Source organism: Anser brachyrhynchus (assembly GCF_964034855.1).
Source record: "Anser brachyrhynchus genome assembly, chromosome: 3".
Classification (NCBI taxonomy): Eukaryota; Metazoa; Chordata; class Aves; order Anseriformes; family Anatidae; genus Anser; species Anser brachyrhynchus.
In genome coordinates this window covers 31,388,698-31,407,590 of record NC_137696.1, presented here as the reverse complement: position 1 = coordinate 31,407,590, position 18,893 = coordinate 31,388,698, and the positions used below count along the sequence as shown (strand labels likewise).

The window sequence follows — 18,893 nt, the reverse complement described above, 5'->3', positions numbered from 1 at the left end:
CCTTTGATTATTTTGTTTATTTATTTATCTTGCAATATGCTGGAAGCTTCTGTATAGTGCCCTGTGAAATGAGTCCAGATCTCATTTTGGTTGTTAGGTGCTGAAGCATTCAAAAGAGTAAAATAATTTAAAGCAGATTATTAACTCTTTCCCAGGTCTCTTCATCTTAACAGGCCATGGTGTCTTCCTGAAACATGTGGCTGTTTTTCCTGAAATATCCTATCAACACATCAGTCATTCCAGCTTTCTGCTTACAAGAAAAGCCTTAGGTCAGTCACATCCATCACAAAACTATGATACAATTATATATACATTTTACAGTTGGAATTCATAGGTAGTTGCATCAGCACAACCAAGATACTAATAACACAGTGTCAGATAGAAGAAGCTGGCACAGGGGAAAGCAGAAATTTCTTAAGCTGTCGCTACTGCTGGAGATACATAAATACCTGTAGCAATTTTACTGCTGCAGCAAGAGGTGGTCTCTTGTGTTACATCTAGCATTAATAAATCCAGTCCTATATTATGAACAGTTCAGTAACTTTTGTAACTTAAGGAGGGATGAGGGGAGCAGCCTAAATAAAGTAAAACAGATCTTGGTGCTCCACGGAGGCTCTTGGGCAGAAGTCCTGCTCTCTGGTAGCCCCCTGCTTATAGGGAAAATACCCAAGCACAGAGATTGCATAGCTATTCTGGGTGCATCTTTGGAGGCAAGGAGGATTAGAACAGCTGGATTAGGGGAAACAGAGACATAGTCCACTAATATAATGTTTTGAAAAATGTACAAAAAAGGAAATTGTTATGAGCTTCCATACCTATTTTCTGTGCAGTGGGGAAATATATCCCCATAGGTTCAATGTATAGCGTTAGCAGTTCTTCAGCTACTCTGCCTCATGCTTTTGCAGAGAGATTATATATTTTCTTATCCTTCATACTTTCTCAGGTGAATAAGGTTACCTGAGCCACATCACAACTTACGATGATATTATTAATTGAACTGTCTTGCTTCCACTGATGTTTTGCCTTTCTCTCTGAAAAACAGGTGAGACTGTGGTTCCTACATATTACAGAAAACATTTGAATGAATAGGGCCATTGTCATTTTGAATCCAAATTCTAACAGTGGGTTTTTTATTCAGTGGCTGTTTTTTCTTTGCCAGAAGATAACATTAAAAGCAATACCAAATAACATATAATGATAACAACAACAAAATCACAAAAACACCTATAAGATTGCTTGTGAGCCCAGGGTACAAAGAAACACATTATTAACTGTTGTGTTTATTTCCTTTATTTAAGAATGTTTCTTTTACTTAAAATTTTGATAATATTTCATAAAGTGTGATATCTATCACATATATTTTAAAAGATTTCATATGTAGCTACATAGGACTAGCTTTTGCCTGTGGAGAGAACAGGCAACCTGAGGATAGACTAATTGGATGTTCGGTGGACTTATTAGAGATCTGCTTTAACAGGAGATGAACATTTTGCCTGAAGTGCTATTTCTTTCCATTCACTGTAAAGCCAGGACAGACAGTTAATCTAGATGTAACTGGTGACATTGCAGATGGCTGAGTTTGATCAGATGAATTGACCAAACTGCTTGTACAAGAGCTTTAGACAGTAAATGCCCAAGAAATGTGTGCTAAGTTAAATGGAGGCTTAATTCAAAAGTCTGTTAAATACACTAGCCATCCTTTATTATCTCTGAAAATATCTATTCTTAAGTCAGTCCAAGTGGAAATGGAGATTTGTTAGTGTTTGTAGAGGTGTGTAGAGGCAGTACCAGCTTAAAGCCTCCTTGGGACTGTGGACAGAACTGATTTATTTTTCTCTGCGGATGGCACAACACAAAAGATTAGAGGTCAGGCCAAAAGAGAAGGAGAGTTGGTGACAAGTAGCAAGTGAAAGGAGTTCCCTTTGCTTTCTCAGGTGTAAATCAAGATGCACCTTTACACCTTCCTCAGTGACAGCTGTAGCCTGATGAGCACTCTTACTGGGACTGGTACCAACCTGCTGAGTGAACATGCCCTTGTGGCTCTGCAAATATGGCCATGCAGGCATTTCTAGGAGTCCTCTCTATTACTCTTGGAAAAGGTAAGGATTATTTAACTTTATTGAATGTTTTCAAAGTATTTTAATGTTCTTTTTTTTTTTCCACATCAGTAGATTTGACATTAAAAATCAGACTGTCTACCTAGGCATCTGTGGTGGACATAGATCAACATGCCTAAATTCTGCCAAGGAGAGGGACACTGACTGCATAAGGCTCTGGGCTACCTGCTCAAGGTTGCCTCTTTAGATGAGAGTTCCCAGGATGTCTAAATATAGGCTTGCTGTCATGTTCAGAGATGTCCCATTCTGAGCTGGCAGTCACATAGCCACCCTGCCACCTCTCCTGTGGGAGCCACGCAGCGCTGCAGAGAGCAGAACAGCTGGGGCAGGCAATGCAGGGGGCTGTCAGCCCGTGTGACATTTGGTGAGGATCTCCCAGACTGCCTCAAGTGGAGCCTACTAAAAAGTAGAAAACATTTCCATGATTCTGGCTTTCAGTTTTCAAGCTGTAATGAAATCCTTTTTGTACAAATGTGCTATAAAGCCCTATGATCTATTTTAGCTGGATTACCAGGGGCAATTTTTTAAAAACTGCACTGCCAACTGTACTCATCCATCTCATGTTATGTAAAGGGTGTCCACAGGGTATGAATGTGCATGTTAGCTTAGCATCATTAGAACTAGTAAGTAAACAAACAGTAAGCTTTATTATTCTTAGTGGGTTTAGAATATCTTCCACTTACTTAGTAAATATATGCCTGTATGCTATACACAAACATTCAGCGGTGATTTTCAGGAAACCTGACTTGCAGTTAGAAGTAAAATGTTTTTTCCATATTTTAAAATGTTGAAAAATAAAGACAAGAGAAATCAAGCTGAAGAACTCCAAGCAGTGCCCTCTCTGCTCCGCTTGATTTCTCCCTATATTTATCCAAAGCAGATGTTCCAGGCAGGATGCACACTGCAGCCAGAGGTGAGGACGGAGGTGTACAGGACTTGAATACATTTCAGTACAGCTCCCACATCCTGTTTACACATAGCTGCTGGCCCAAGAACAACACAGGGAAAAAAAGGGAAGGGGGGGTGTATGTTAGGAAGGAACAGTTGATTGGAGTCATGATACTGACACCGCTGCTACAGTGCTGTACATCTGTGGTTCTCTCCACATCTCCCACCGCCAGCAACATTTTCTCTGCTACTTTATGCTGATAGGTGTGCTGTCTCATGTCATAGGGAAAGGGAAAGGAAGAGAGAGGGAATAATTCATTGTATATATATATATATATAAAAAAAGAGTTCAGCTGCAGAGACCCTATACTTTCTCTGCTATTCAGCAACACTCCACAGGTTGAAGGAAAAACGCAGCTGGAATTTACTGAACTAACTTCTGTCTCATTAAAATCATGGACAGATTTTTAATAGTAGAAAGGCACTTCCTGAATCACTGATGAGCAATGAGAAATATTCATAACGCTGAGCCCCATTTAAACAGTCATTCTGTTGTGGGATGGATTTTTTTTTTTTCAGGCCAGATACTGGCAGTTTGATTTCCACACACACAACAGTGAAAGGCCTGATTTTCTGTGCACAGGACATGCACTTCCATTTCATCCTTCATTCCAAACATACTACAGCAATTCCAAATCATCCACACATATTCCTGATTAATGCTATGGAGATAAGGAAGAGGAGTATATATACTTTCTATTTTTTTTTGACATTTTAACAAGATCAGTGAGAGCCAAGCTTTTCCTTGTCAAAGATTCCTAAAGATGCTAATGGTAAATTTCCTGGGAGGCAGGAATGGAAGAAGCAGTTTTTCAAAGTTGTTTTTCACAAAGTTCACAACACAGGCTGGGAACACTATGTATCTGTTAGTTGTCCCTGTAATATTATATTCTGCAGAGATTGGCTACTGGCTTCACATCTACATGGTCATGCACAGATACAACATGGGCTAGTTTGAAGGACATGTACTTTGCTTAAATGGTACGAACATATCAACACCACAAATGTCTCATCAGCTCATATTTTAAAATGCTTGAGAGGCAAAATGTATATGAGACACGTTTAAGGCCAGAAATAATGAACGAATTTGTTTTACTAGAATAGAATAAAAGAAGCTCAAAACTTATTAAGAAGTCTGGAAATCTACATGATTATGTTTTTTATAATCTATTTATTCCATCTCCTACTAATGAGAGTGTAAAAATAATAAAATTGCATAGAGAATTTTTGGAAGATAGAAGGAAAATTTAAATTCTGTTTTATTCTCAAGCCTTTCTTTTAATCTTTGGTCTGTTTAGTACTTGAAACTCAATCTTCAGATAAGGAACAGCAGTCAATCTCTTTGTTGGTCCCCCCCCCCCTTTTTTTGTATAAAACAGCCTATCAAGTTCCTTTTTCCCTGAAAAGACCATAAAAAAAGACAAATTAAGACCTTAATGTATTATTACCAGTAATCCCATCTCACATTTACATAGCTTTGTAATTACAATGTTTGTTAAAAGCTTTTCAAGCTGCATATGGAAAAGGCACCACATCCGTGCTAAAAAGCATCTGTCTTAGGGTCAGGCAAAGGCTGTCTGATAAGTGTTTAATTTGGTGTTACAAAAAGGTTTAGAAGAGGGTGAAGCACTCTAATTGGAAATACAGACATTATTTGGGGAAGAAGGCTTTTATCTTTCCTAATATTTTCTATTTCCATATCTTTTGTGCTAGTTCATTGACGAAACTGGTCTTTTGTGCCAATTTTTTGATGGTTTCTTCTAACTTCTGGCATAAAACTCAGTATTAAAGTTCATGAAAACTGAAGTCATTAAAGAAAAACAGTTACTGGTGGACAATAAACAATATACAATTTTCTGACTTCAGCCTTTGGCCTTCAGTCAGAGGGTATGCTTTGGAGTTTCATGGATTACTACTGCAACTTGGAAATAACACAAGATGGTCCTTAAGACAGAGACCTTACGAATAACAATGTAATATCAAAGATGTGCAGGAGCTGAAGAATGACAGTCATATTAATGGTATAATACCTATATCGCTTTCTAGTCAAAAGGACAGTAGGAGCTGAAAAGTGCTGGGGAGACAGCATGGGTAACAGTTCAGCTTGTAAGTTTTAAGCCAGACTTCTATTCATCTTTTACTGGAGTCTCCAAAAAGTGTAAGATCATTAAAGTTAAGATCCTTAAAGATGTAAAAAATTACATTCTAACTGTTAATAAGAAAATACATGATATAACAGAAGCAACTCAGCTAGGCAGCATGAATATCGTATATGGGCATTTTATAATGGTTCCCAGCAACTGAACATCCTAAATAATCCTCCTTATTTGGAAGAAAATAATGAGTCCTAGCAAGATCAGAATACAACACGTGTGGTCTGCAGTCAGGGAGGACTTCTATATATTCCACTTATGATGAATAGAGAAGATAATAATGGCAAACTACCAAAATTTCGCTGCTGTTTCCCACTTCTACGTTGCACGTCCAAGGTTCTAGTTTACAAAGTAGAAGTGGAAAGAATTTCAGAATTGGCTTCTAACAATGCCTGTTACCATTTTTATCATTATCTATTTATACTGTAATCATGCACAATGGTCAGAATTGGTACCTCACTGTGCTGACAGTTATATGATATATGAGATGGCAGTTTTTGTTCCAAGAACCCTGTTGTTGTGTGATTGGAATAGGCACTGAAATGTTTCAGTAATCCCCACATCTTGATAATTTTTAGAAAGCATTTTAATTCTAAGTAATTTTCCTTTTGTGTTTTGGATTATAGGAAATAACCTTAATATTTGTAAATAACCAAGGATATATTTTTCTTTTTTTTTTCCCTATAATTCATCTCACTTCTGAGCATTCTCTATACAATTTCGTGTCCATGCTGATGCCTGACTTGCCATGAATGCTGTGTTCTCTCGAATTTTTCATATATTCCTTATTACCAATAAATGTAATCAGCAGCAGTATTTTCTTCCTCTTGTACTCCTCTTTCTCGACTCGGTATTCTTTTTTTTTTTTTTTTTTTTTTTCCCGTATTAAAATGCTTCAATTACTTTTTCTTGATCATGACAGCTTTTACCTTTGTCCCAGAAAAGAACTCCAGGGCTTTGTGTCTGAAATTTTTCATTTCTCATACAAAATAAAAAAATGCAGAAGGGATGTGGGAAAGTCATACCGCTAGTCATTCCTTATGCAAAGGAAGGATGAAGCCTTGGAAGAGTCAAGTATCAAGGTGAGGACAGTTTTGTCTGCAGGGTCTGACTGGACTGTGCTTATGGCCAGCAGACAATGTATGTCTACATGAAGAATGCATCTAAGCAATTTTCTCTGACATAGCAAGGAAGATGTCCATGGTAACTGAGCTATCTGAATCACCTTGATCTGTGGCCTCACTTGAGCACAGGATAAATTGTGTGGAACAGGCTAAATTTATAATTTAAGGTGGATAATAAATAATACTTCAGATTCTAGATTTTTTAAATACTCTATTTGTAAAAACAAAACCAACTGATTGATGATTAGAGGAAATAACGATTTAATGATATCCTTGAATGTTTCATGGACAAATACTAAGTGATTATTAGCTCTAGTTTATCAATGTACACATGTTCAGAGTGACATTCCTGTGTATCTGCTAATACCGCTGAGGTGGATTATAAACTAGTCCAAGTGCCCACAAAAGCAGTAGAAAATCAGACACAACTGACTGTGCCATTCACACCCATTTCCTAGGTAGGCTAAGGAATTCCTTTGGCTCTTTCTTTTCAGATGATGAGGCTGAATGGGGATAGCTATTGCTTTGGTGGCAAATTAATAAGAAATGGTGTAGAAAACATTAAAAGCACTTGGCATTCATACCACTCTGCAATGATACTGAATGGTGTTTGTTCGCATGAAGGGGATAAATGCTTCAATAAGGCCTAACTTTCAGTTTGTAGTCATTCTTCTGGAATGGCAGAAACTCAGAAATACAAGTATGAATCTAATATGCCTGATGACAATTTTAATTCCATTAATAGTGAACTTGGCTGCTGTGAGATTTTCTTATTCTTCCTTCACATTTTCTCCAGGGATAAGTATAGATGTACTCAATTTAAGTTATGAGCAATACATTATTCATATTGCTTATATTCTCTGGTTTTGAAGTTTACTTGTAGAGTTAATGTTAGTGACTTAATTACAAGAATGGTAAGGAGAGATAGACATAAAATAGAATAATTTCAGTTTTTTTATTTTATTTTTTATTTTTTTTTTTAGCCTTCAAGAGCATTGTAAAGTATAAAGCAAGAAAAGGTAGTAAATACTTTTCTTCAGATGGAAGATTTCAAGCCATATCACTGCCTGCAAAGTTTTTATGTTTGTTTTGTGATTTTAGTGTAGAAAAGGCAGGTTATACTCTCAAACTGCAATGAGCTACCACTATATGTTTAGTTCTGATGAGTGCCTAGTATTTACACTTCATAAAACCAGAAGGAGGGTATGGCTTCAAAAGATCATCTGTTAGTACCTCATTTTCTTCCATTTCAATTCCATTTCTCTGTCCCAAGTGCAGAATAACTACATTTAGCTGATCACTAACTTTTGTTAATGACACATTTCATTTAAGTGTCAGGAGCTGGCCTCTGTTTTTATCTGATAACATATGACTATCCTTTAAAATATTTTAAGGTAAAACTGTTAATGGATCAAATTATGCTTACAGTGCCTGCCAAGCCTTGTGCGCAAACCTACCCTGAAGCCTAATACAGCTGCCTGTGAAAGAAATAAATGCTCAAAGATTGAATACATCATTAAATACAAAACTGAGGATATGGACCAATGAGGTACATTTACAGACATGCTGACAACATTTTAGATGTTTATTTTAGCAGGTATTTTTTAGAAAACTGCAATATTTACAATGCATCAATAGTTATGCATTTTTAACAATATTAATGTTAGTAATATTTTAAAGCATGGACAAAACTGTCATAGTTAATGACATTGGAATGGTTAGCCTTTTAATTAGGAAAGGAGTATTTATCAGTGGCCTTTGTGGAATTTGCATGGTAGGAAAGAGGAAAGTAACAAAAAAAGCCTGCAGTGGTAAAATATCATGAAGATGTCTGCTTTATATTTATGATTTAAAAGAGATTCTATGTCCTATCAACCAAACTGTCTAACAGGTGGTTTTACTTTAGGGAGCATAGAGATTAGTATTATTCAAAAAACATCTGTTAACTGGAGAACCATTCATAAAGATATCAGCCTCATTTTGTATGTTTTGCTGTGCAGCTTTCCATTGTCTGTACTCAGCATGTTCCACAGTACCAGCACATTCAGAGGGATTCATCCATGTTAGGCTTTGATGTACAGCTGAATGGGTGTTCAGGTGTTACATTACACACATACCTAACTAAATCTGTACCTACCATATCTACCTATATCATCTATAACATCTATATCTGTGTCATCTATCTTATCCTTCCTTTAGTCACCTTCTTTCAGTTTTACTGATGAGCTTGCTCATTAGTGTGACATCAGGGTGGTGTCCTCAGGAGAGACCTTGGGAGTGATGGCACAGGGTAAAATGAGGCCCATCCCCAGGGTGTGTATGCAAATGCATGCAGCTAAGGGAAAAAGTAGAAGGAGCTAGAATTCCACTCATGGTCATAAAATTGCAATATCACTGGGGTAACTGTGATGTGGTGGGACAGGTCACATGGGTGTTGTGACAAACGGATACACGCTATTTGGTACAGACACACAGGGAAGACAATGGTGCATGGTGGGATGGTATGGAGATCACCCTTCATGAAAAGTAGGATCTTGGATGTATGGAGCTCCTCTATGGGATGGATGACAATCTCATTGATAGTATATGGGTCAGAATCAAAGGAAAGGCCAACATGGGTGATACTGTATTGGAACTGTGTTACACACCAATGCCTAAGGGTGAGGAAGTAGAAGAAAGACTGGATTTATGGATGAAAGGAGAACAGCTGTTCTTCTTGTTTCTAAGTTATTGCAGTATAGTCTTGATAAGTGGATGACTAGATGGATAAAAATGTAGTTGAAGAATCAGCCTTAGAAGGAAGTGAATAATGGATTAACTCTATGTGGAGGCTGATGATGAGTACAGCAGGGGTCTATCCAGGAGCTGACCTATTTAGCATCTTTATCAAAAACTTGCTAAAGGTGGTGAGTGCATGCTTCATTGAGTTTGCAAATGACATCAGAGATGAACAGCCAGTAAAGTCTAGGGTGGAGCTGCCATCCAGACAGACCTAGACAAACTGGATGAATAGGCCCATGGGAATCTTCTGAAACCTTTTGTCCTTGCAAGGAGCAATGCCAAGTCCTACATCTAGAAGCAAATAAACTCCTGCAGCAGTACAGGCTAGGGACTGACTGGTTGAGGAGCAGCTCTGCAGGAGAGGGCTTGGAGGTCCCGACAGCAAGGTAGACAGAAGCCAGCAGTATGCCTTGGAAGCAAAGGAGACCCAGACTGTCCTGGACTGTATCATCACAAGCATAGCTAACAGATCAAAGGAGGTGAAAGAAGTCCTTTACTTGGCACTTGGGAGACTACATCTACAATACTGAGTCCAGTTTTGTTGCTCTCAGAACAGAAAAGGTATTGATAAATTGTAGTACGTTCAGCAGACGGCCACTGCAATCAGTGGTGGGGAGCTGGAGCACTCACTGTGGGAAGAGAAGCTGAAGGAATTGGACTCCTTCAACCTGGAGAAGAGAGAGCTTCAGGGGCAACCAACAGCAATACCCCAGTGGTTGTGCTTACCAGGTTTACTGAGAGGATGGTGCCAGACACAGAGTGGTGCATGGCGTCAGAATGAGAACCACTGGGTGTAGGTTGAAACCAGAAATATTCAGGCTAGAATTAAGGTAAATCTTTTTTTCCAATATTGTGTTAGAGCAACAGGTCACCTAGAGAGGCTGTGCAGTCTCTGACCTTGGAGGTTTCGAGTCTTTGTCTGGATAAAGCCCTGAGCAACCTGCTCAGACCTCACAACTGAGCCTACTTTGAGCAGGAGGTTGGACTAGAGACCTCCTGAGGCCCCTTCCAACCTGAATTATCCTCTAGTCCTATGATTGGGAGGAACGGAAAGACAAAGCACGGAAAGGGAAAGGATAGGTTTCATTCTGATCCAGAAGAATGTCATTTCATGATGCTGCCTTATAATCTCTACACTCTAAAAGAAAAAAGTGCAGACGTGACACAGTACAATCTCCTTGCAAAACAACTGCCAACCTGAAAAATCTCAGTAGTGAGAAGGTCCCTGGAGCACAGGGATGTTCAGCAACAATCCTCACATTAGCAAAAGAGAAATAGCTAGAAGTAAAATCCAGCTATGGCTTTGCACTTCTGGAAGGTGAAAATAGTCACTAAGAATGTATTTCTTCCTCAGACATTTGTACGTTAGCACCTTGATGATACCAAGTCTGTCTGTCCGAGAAAGGAAATTTTAAAGGTTTCAAAATGCAATTTATTTTAAAAATACTGTTTTATTTTGATTTTAGGCTCTCCCCGGGGCTCTACTGTCTAGCAGTTTTCCCTTAATTTGTGTTTTTCCCTTTTTTTGTAGAATGACTAACATTAACCCAGAGGCATAATTCTACCAAATATAGCCTACTGATGGGACGGTGTGTGTGTATGTGAGTGTGTGTTAGACATAGAGTATTACTATATCTCAGACTTTCTGGAGACAAGAGTTTCATGTTTATTTAGGCCTTTAAAATAAACAGTTTGGGGAATGGATAAGTGGAACCTAATTATTTATTTGTTTGTTTGTTTATTTTACAAAGGTAAATATTCCCTAATCTTGGCAGCTCTGCTGTTACCTCAGTCATATATCAGAGGACATGATACATCGTTGCTTGAAAAAATATTTTCTACAGCCTAGGCTTAATGGCATAAGATAGAACAGATTAAAAAAAGAGTAGCAAAAGGTAGTGCCTTGTCAGCCATGTGATGTTAAGAACAATGTAGTTGTTTGTAAGTCAGCTGGGTATTTACAGCAATTTCCCTAGTGAGAAGGGATATTGGTAAATATTACTAATAAAACCTTACAATAATTGTAATAATATCTTTCATTTTTAATAGTGTCTTTGATTCTAAAGGGACAGCTACTTTACTGCATGTTTTCCAATTAAAAAGGACATTCATACCTTATGGCCTTCATCCTATTCATCCTGCTTACTGGCTTTTTAAGGATAGAAGGAATAAACCTGTAGCTCTGGAAAACCTAAAACTACTCTGCACTTCTGTATTCCTCTTTATTGCAGGGTCTCTGAAGTCTCTCCATAGAGAGTGCTGTAGGGTGACTCTGTTTAGCTCCAGTCATTGATATGGTACGACACGGCATTACGCCTCCTAATGTTTGCATTATATTAGATCCTTTCACATTAAGCTCTCCAGACAAACAGTCACACTCCATTGTGCTAGATGTTGTATAGCGATTTATTAGAAAAGGCAGTCCATAGTCCAGACGGTCTACAGTCCAGGCCGAAGAGGGCAATGGAAAACTTAGACATTTGATCCAATGAGGTCCACAAACACAGGAATAGATTTTAAACAATTTACCAAATTCATACAGGAAGTCTGTGGAAGAATAAGGAACAAATAATCTCTGGGCTCAGTTCTGCTTTCACACAGGATAAATTTGGAACAGTTCAATTCTGTGCATGAACCAACAGAAAGTAAAGAACTGGGTTACACTCCCTGAATGTCAGGCTCATCTGACATTCATAAGTGATTAGGTTTAGACCAGAATGTTCTAGACTGTAACAAATTGTTTACTGAAATAACTTGAGGAATCAAAAGATTTTTGCCTTGAGTTGACTCTTTCCTTCAGATAGTTGTTCCTTTTTGGACTGAAGTCTATCTAGTAAATATAGCATTTTTATAAGAACAGACTTTCAAATTAAGCATTACTCTTTATTTGTTTGTTTGCTTTGTTGTTTTTGTTTTATTTATTTATTTATTTATTTAAGATTGTTTGGTGAGATTTCAAATAAGTATGAATAAGGAGTTAAAGGAAAGACAGAAAACAAAGCAAAATCATTGCATTGTATAGACCATGTTGCACTGCAAACTTTACTGCAAACCTCACACTGAGAAGGAGCTGCTTTACAGAAAGGTCTCAGCATCCCCTCCTGTAATGCCAGGGGAGTGTGATAGGTTATGGAGGGAGTGAAACAGTGATACCTCTTGAGACTTCAGTTCACCCTTTGTCCTGTAGTGGTACTGCTAGAGCTTGGGGGTTGATTTCTTGTTTTCAACATCTTCAAAGACTCAAGCACTATTGTCCAGTTCTGTTTGCAAGGAGACCACATAAAAAGACTGCATTAAATGGCATAACTCTGCCCAGTGGTGATTCTACCAAGCAAGTAACAGCTTGAAGAAGGTCAGGAGGGCATTCTAAAACTAGGCTGATTTTTCAAATATGTCAGATACTTCAAAACAAATGGCTTGATTCTCTGATTAAGTCTTTCGGGGTTCCTTGAGGGACAAAAGATTTCTTGCCTTTGTGTTGATATGACAGTAGAATTAGACTGGTAAGATGTCTTAGTTGGTATGGTCCATGCAAGTTTTTAGATCAGACAGAAATTAATGGATCAGATGCCATCCTAATGAGACTCATTTGTCTGAACGAACACCACTGCTGCAGAAGGGCACCGTACTGAGCCAACCCCACTATATCTGGGTAATCCCTATGCAAAGAAAAGCTCCCAAGTTTGCTCTTAAAAAATCAGCTTTATAACTCTCATAGCCTGAGAAAATGCAGAAGATATTGCAAGCTAGGATCAGACCCTTATATATATTAAATATTCAGTAGTTTGAATGCTTACCCAGACCTTGTCCACAGCACTTCATCTTCTGGGCTTTAGAAATCGTTTATGCAAACCTATACTTCCTCTTGCATTCTGGTGTTGGACTGGAAGAGGGATATGTAGAAGGAAGAGATTTAAATTGAATTGAACAGCTATTGTAATCATTTTCAAATCTGAACAAGCTCCAATACTGAATTTCAACATAGGTATTAATATTAGTCTTTCCAGCAGTGTATGGAAGGTTGTTACACCTCTCACCTGTGTTCAGAAAAATAATTTTTTGTTTGCCAGTTTTTCTATTACCTCGGTCTTTGCAATATCAAGTTACACGTTCTCAAATATTCATGAGAAATACATGGATGTATATTTGGATGTATATATAGCCACTGTAATGGACAATTTTTTAGATCAGGCTTAATACTTGTTATATCCAAATGAAAACAATCTTTAGTCTTAAGAAGCTTTTGAATTCTTCGAAAGTGGAGAGATTTATAAATCCACAGCTGGAACAAAATGAATTGCAAACCTTAAAAGTCAGATAATGTTTCCAAAACATGAGGACAACTATGACCTTACTGTAAAACTATGTGTTTTAGCCTATGGGTAAGAGTGGTGCATGAGGGGATTATTTATGTTTAGGTGTGTAAATAAATAGTAAGCCTTTGGACACCCTTCTCATATTTCCAATGGAGTCTGCCAGCAGTCTTTTATTTCTGTTATGGCTTCAGGACATGAAGACCACAGGCACATAGCTAAATTGGATGTTGCAAATGCAAACTTATCTGTGGCACCTCTTGCTTTCACATCTGAGGTCCCTGATTCACTCGAACACGTGCTTTATTTAAATATAGGGATACAACCACTCTGGTATGCTGCTCCCAGAATAAACTGTTGCTCTAGGTAAAGGTAGCAGAATCATGTCCTTGGATTTTTATCTATCCAATAATGACCATGATTGCAGCTTGGAAATAATTCTAAGGAAATATTGGCTGTATTTATACAAATTCTTTCCTTTATTTTGTTTGTCTGTGGGAGGAGTAAAACTATGTTAGTCACTGACTGATACACAGTAGATGTTGTAGAGGCAAAATATGTTTAAAAAAATTGAAGGTGAGCCATAAAGATAATCAATGATCAGTAAGTCATATCCTTTTAAAATTTAACTTTTCCAAATCCCAGCTTTTTCTGAAGTATTGCTCCATTACTTAGAAAATGATATAACAATGACAACAAAATCCCTAGATTGAAATGACCTTGAAATGATCATAACCAATTACTGGACATTATTGTTTTAGTGTCTTCTGTGATTTTTTTATTTTTTTACGCATGGACAAAATTAACACAATCTGATACAGATATCATCTCTGCACTTAACCTGGAAGCTCCTTGGATGATTGGAAGAGCTTGTTCTCAAGTGGCAACCCTGTATGTTATCCTGCACAGTGCTCTGCTGTAGTCTAGGCTTAGGCAGAGAGCCATAAAAATTCCACCTTAATTGTCTACAAAGTTAGATGTGATAACACACAAGCACTTGGATGCCTCAGTAACCATCCTTTTGCATAATAGTCTACTAACACATCTGGGAATTAGAAGTTTTTTGCCTTCTTCAAGCCGAGAATGCTTGAACCCGTATCTTTCACGTGTTAGTGAAATGCTCAGGCACTGAGGTATCCTGGTTAACTGGTTCTCCACCCTTTCTCTTGAAGTGCAGCCAGAAATGCTAGCATTGTGGGCCAGAAGGAGTACAGCCAAGAAGAAACCTGACTCTAGCCTAAGGTTCAGGCATTTCGTTAGAAAGGGGGAAGAAAGAACACAAAAAACAGGGATGCCAGACACTCCTCCCTAATGTGTGCACATTATATAACTGTTAAAACAGTCTTGAGAGCAGAGGTAAGAGTCATAAAGTCCATTATTATTACGTACCCACCTGAGAAGATGGCTAAGTATGTATTTTCTTTTTCTGCTTGTAGTAACCCTGAGAAATATAGTTTCAATGAATCTTAATTTGTCCTTTCTCAAGCCTATAGGTAATATCATTGCAGCATTTGTTGCTTTCCTTTTTTTTTCATTTAATTAGCGCTGATTGCTGTTAAGGGCTTTTGAACATGTTCCCATGTGCCTGGTTGCCAAACAGATCATCACCTTGTAGCTATTGCACATTTGGAAGACAGTTTACTTGGGCTATTTATTAAGGAAATAAAGAACACTTGTTTTAATCATCTGCTGACACCAAATATGATGCAACACCACAGGCTGAAGTGACAAGCAGTGGAAACCATTGTGTAAGATTTGTATAGTTATCAGAGTGTTCACAGATCTTCACTGGGATGTAAGTGCTTGCTACGTACTGTTCAAACAAATAATTAAATATAATCCTTACCCTCACAGAAAGATATACTAAATAAAAAGGGAAGATTAAAAATGAAATAGGAAAACAAGGTAAAAATAGTGAGGTGACCTGCAAAAGAACAAAACCAACAGAGACTAAGCCAACAAGACACCCCCATGTTTCCAGCACCCAGCTAAGTGCCCAATATGCCATACATATCATATTTCCTTACCTGGATATGTTTTGTTGCTTGAAATACATAAATTCCATGAAACCTCTGTTTAAATGAAGTCTACCCTTTCATGAAATTAGACAAGCTATTAATGTAACTTGAGAACAATGCACCATAGTACTTCTGGCCCAATTGACTTGCCTTTTCCAATGAGAAACACAAACATTCTTTGACCTAAAAAGAGGCCTGAGAATGTAACCCTGAAAATCAATATAAAAATCCATTTGTGGGAGGATTTTGAGTGCCCTGAATGTAAAGAAAGTAACTGGTGATTTCAATTTCTAAATGATTCTTTAGAATAGACTTTTACACAGATTTTTATAATATTACTACATGCATATACATGCATACATACATATGGGCAAATATATGGACAAATTCTGCTGTTCATAACTGAACAATATTCCCACTTAATAGTATAGAATTTGACTCTTTGACAATACCATTCTGTATGGAAAAAGTTAAATCCTGTCTGAAGTGGAGAATATCTTCCTGGATCTTCTTTGACTTTACTGCATATGCAATTATTAATTCAAGATTCAGAATATAGAAACAAAGAAGAGGAAGCTCACCAAACAGGGTTTTGTTTGGGAAACAGAAAAAAAAACACCACTCCCTAAGGTATTACTAGCATTGAAAGATGATGGAAATTCTTGACCTTTCAGTGGTCAGGATTATGGTTAGACTATACTGTACATGATATGATCTCTTAGTGGGACATCTTTTTAAGGGTCAGCTGCTCAAAGGAAAGGTTAATGTTTGCTGGCATGTACAAAATGGGCCCTGCAAAACCTCAGTCAACTGGAAACCCTTGTCAGTTGGACGTCTAATTAGATTAATTCAGCTTAATTATGTATAGTATTTAACAACAGTTAAACAGAGGCTAACTAATATACTTCAAATGTCTTAGTCTCCAAATTATGCTTAGCCTAAAGTAGTCTGTATGTCTTATGTACCAGTTTAAATATTGCTCGATTTCCATAAAGTATATTAATATTACTGTATTATGCCAAAACGACCTTGTCTGGTATGTGAAATATGATGTGTCAACTGTTTATTTCAGTTTTTGAACCAAAAAGTGAATAGTTGCTATAGAAATTGTTACATCATAGCATATGAAGTATTTTCTAACAAAACAGAACAATAATGGCTGAGGTTTTAAGCATTTTTGTCACCTGTGTAGTAAAAGCAGGGGAGGACATACTTAACAAAACTTGAAAACAACAGTCTTTCTGCTGACACATGCTTTGAAATTGAATTCTAGAACAGCAGACAGAAGATTTTCTGAACTCTTTTCAAATTAGGCTGTGAAAAAAAATACACAGAAAGAAAGAACCAAATGCATTATATGTATAATTGTTTTCTAAGCTGTTCATTACAGTTGTGTGAAAATTCAGTTCTTCTCAGTTCAACAGCTGATCTATGAGCTCTTTCCAGAACATTGCTGCCTTATGAATACATGACTCCGAAGTGGCCTGATGCAAACAATATATATATATATATATATAAAAGCCTTTTGATTTGCTCTGTGCTGTGTCACACACCTATTCACAAGCAATTATTCACAAAAGAAGCTCTGTTACCTGTGTAGGGAAGGACTGTGCTTGACAGAGCTTTCTGCCAAGCATTTCCAAGGATTTTGGCACAAGTGGAGGGTAATGAGCCAGAAGAGGCTTTGAGCTGTGCTTCTGAGATGTGCTTCAGACCATCAGGGAACAGGGGGAGACTGCAGGAATGGACATGCCTTTGCAGTCATCACGCAAGATAGTTGAGGGGGTGTCTTCAATCTAAGTGGACTGTTGAAAGTATGTGTCTTCAACAGTTTTGCTTTCTATATTGTATTCAGTTGACTACATTGTATATTTCATGTGTATCTATGCATGGAGAAATATTTTTCTATTTCCATTATTTCCATTTAAAATTAAATTAAAATTTACTTGTTCTGCGGAAACATGCATGAAAATGTAAATTAAATGCAGTAGAGTGCAAGAAATGAAAGCTTCACATTCTCACGAAGAGATGAAACTCTTTGTCCCCTTTCCAGTTCTTGCTTGGATGATTCATTTCTGTTCCTTAAAAAAATTCCTTACAACATGGCCATGAATCTGATCAATGTATTCAGGTCACAGGAAATAACAGAGAGAAAAAGATTGAAAGTGATTTATTGACTAAAAGCTGCTTCTTTACTACCCTCCCCAGATATCTTGCCTTCAGCCCATCCTAATTCAATTAGGAGAGGTAGTAGGAATGTCTCAGATTACTGCAATTGCTGCAGCAGAAGGGGAGGAAGATAATAGAAAAGTACCTACTCCTCAACTATGTGGGACTTATCCGAAATAACTCATATACATGTTATAAAAATAACTCTGTTACCTATACCACTAGTAGTGGTGATAGTTATGTGGGAAATGGCATTTATAAAGCACCTTTGACCACTTCACCTGAACCCAGATCACTAATCCATGTGGCCTGGGACAATTTCCAACACTCCCAATCTGTCAACAGTTCCAAGCAGCTGCCATTGCAAAAATAAAGCCAGCCTTTCAGACAAATGTCTTCTTCTTTCCCTCAAGATCTGGAATTATTATTTTCTTTGCTCCTCCTCTCATAAATTCCACTAATGTGATGTGGGATCAGTAACTGGTTCTTGACAAGGTGACTGAAGAAGTGGCAGATCCAGTAGCTGATAAACCATCTTAAACTGAGATAAAAGATTAGTCACACTCATGATCTGGGACTCTTGATTCTAAAGAAATATGGGAATCGTTTCTGCCCAAAATATACAGTGAAATGTTATACTCAAAACTGCAAAAAGAGTATATAAAATCTACTTTTTACTTTTTTTTAGAGAGTTTAAGACATTTTTGCTTCCATGTTTATGAAAACTCCTGTGAGAGTGCATTCTATCTTTATCATAATACTTCAGTCAGTGGAATTTAAATTAATATTAATATGCAAGAGGAAGCGATGACACGGGTCTGTTCAAGTGAGGAAGGCACAAGACTCTCCACTGGTCCTATCTGCTCCAAATTGTCATCTACCAAATTTCCATTATTTTTAACATGGCCAGAATTACATCTTTGGGAGTCACCTGTGAGAAAAACAAGAGCATCCATAGGTATGGACTACAGGGAGGTTGTGTGAACGTGGACCTTCTACAGAAAGCAGCAGGATTTACTCATATGGAAGGCCTCTTCCCTCTAGGTGAATTCCTCCAGCACCTCTCCCTAATGAACTGGGAGAAAGTTGTTGCAGCTTTTAAAAAGGTATAAAATTCTTCCTCAGTATATTCTGTCAGTTCCACCATGCTTGACCATCTTGTCTCCTCATGTTTGGGAAAAAATATTTATGATGAAAACATCTTCTGTGGGACCCTTCCTTCCCCATCTGCTGCTCCCCGTACATCAGCCAGATTGTGAGGGGCAACACT

At 37.6% G+C, this 18,893-nt stretch overlaps 1 protein-coding gene across 2 annotated transcripts in view; it reads left to right on the top strand.

The window, feature by feature from the left end:
* Positions 1-18,893, top strand: part of LOC308192509 (uncharacterized protein) — a 128,212-nt gene that overhangs the window by 80,023 nt on the left and 29,296 nt on the right. The window contains exon 5 of one of the 2 annotated variants that reach the window (XR_013948862.1): positions 1,935-2,099. The exons of the other annotated variant lie outside the window; for it this stretch is intronic. The gene's annotated coding sequence lies outside the window, so the exon portion shown is untranslated. The remainder of the gene's footprint in view (positions 1-1,934; positions 2,100-18,893) is intronic. 2 annotated transcript variants of the gene reach the window in all.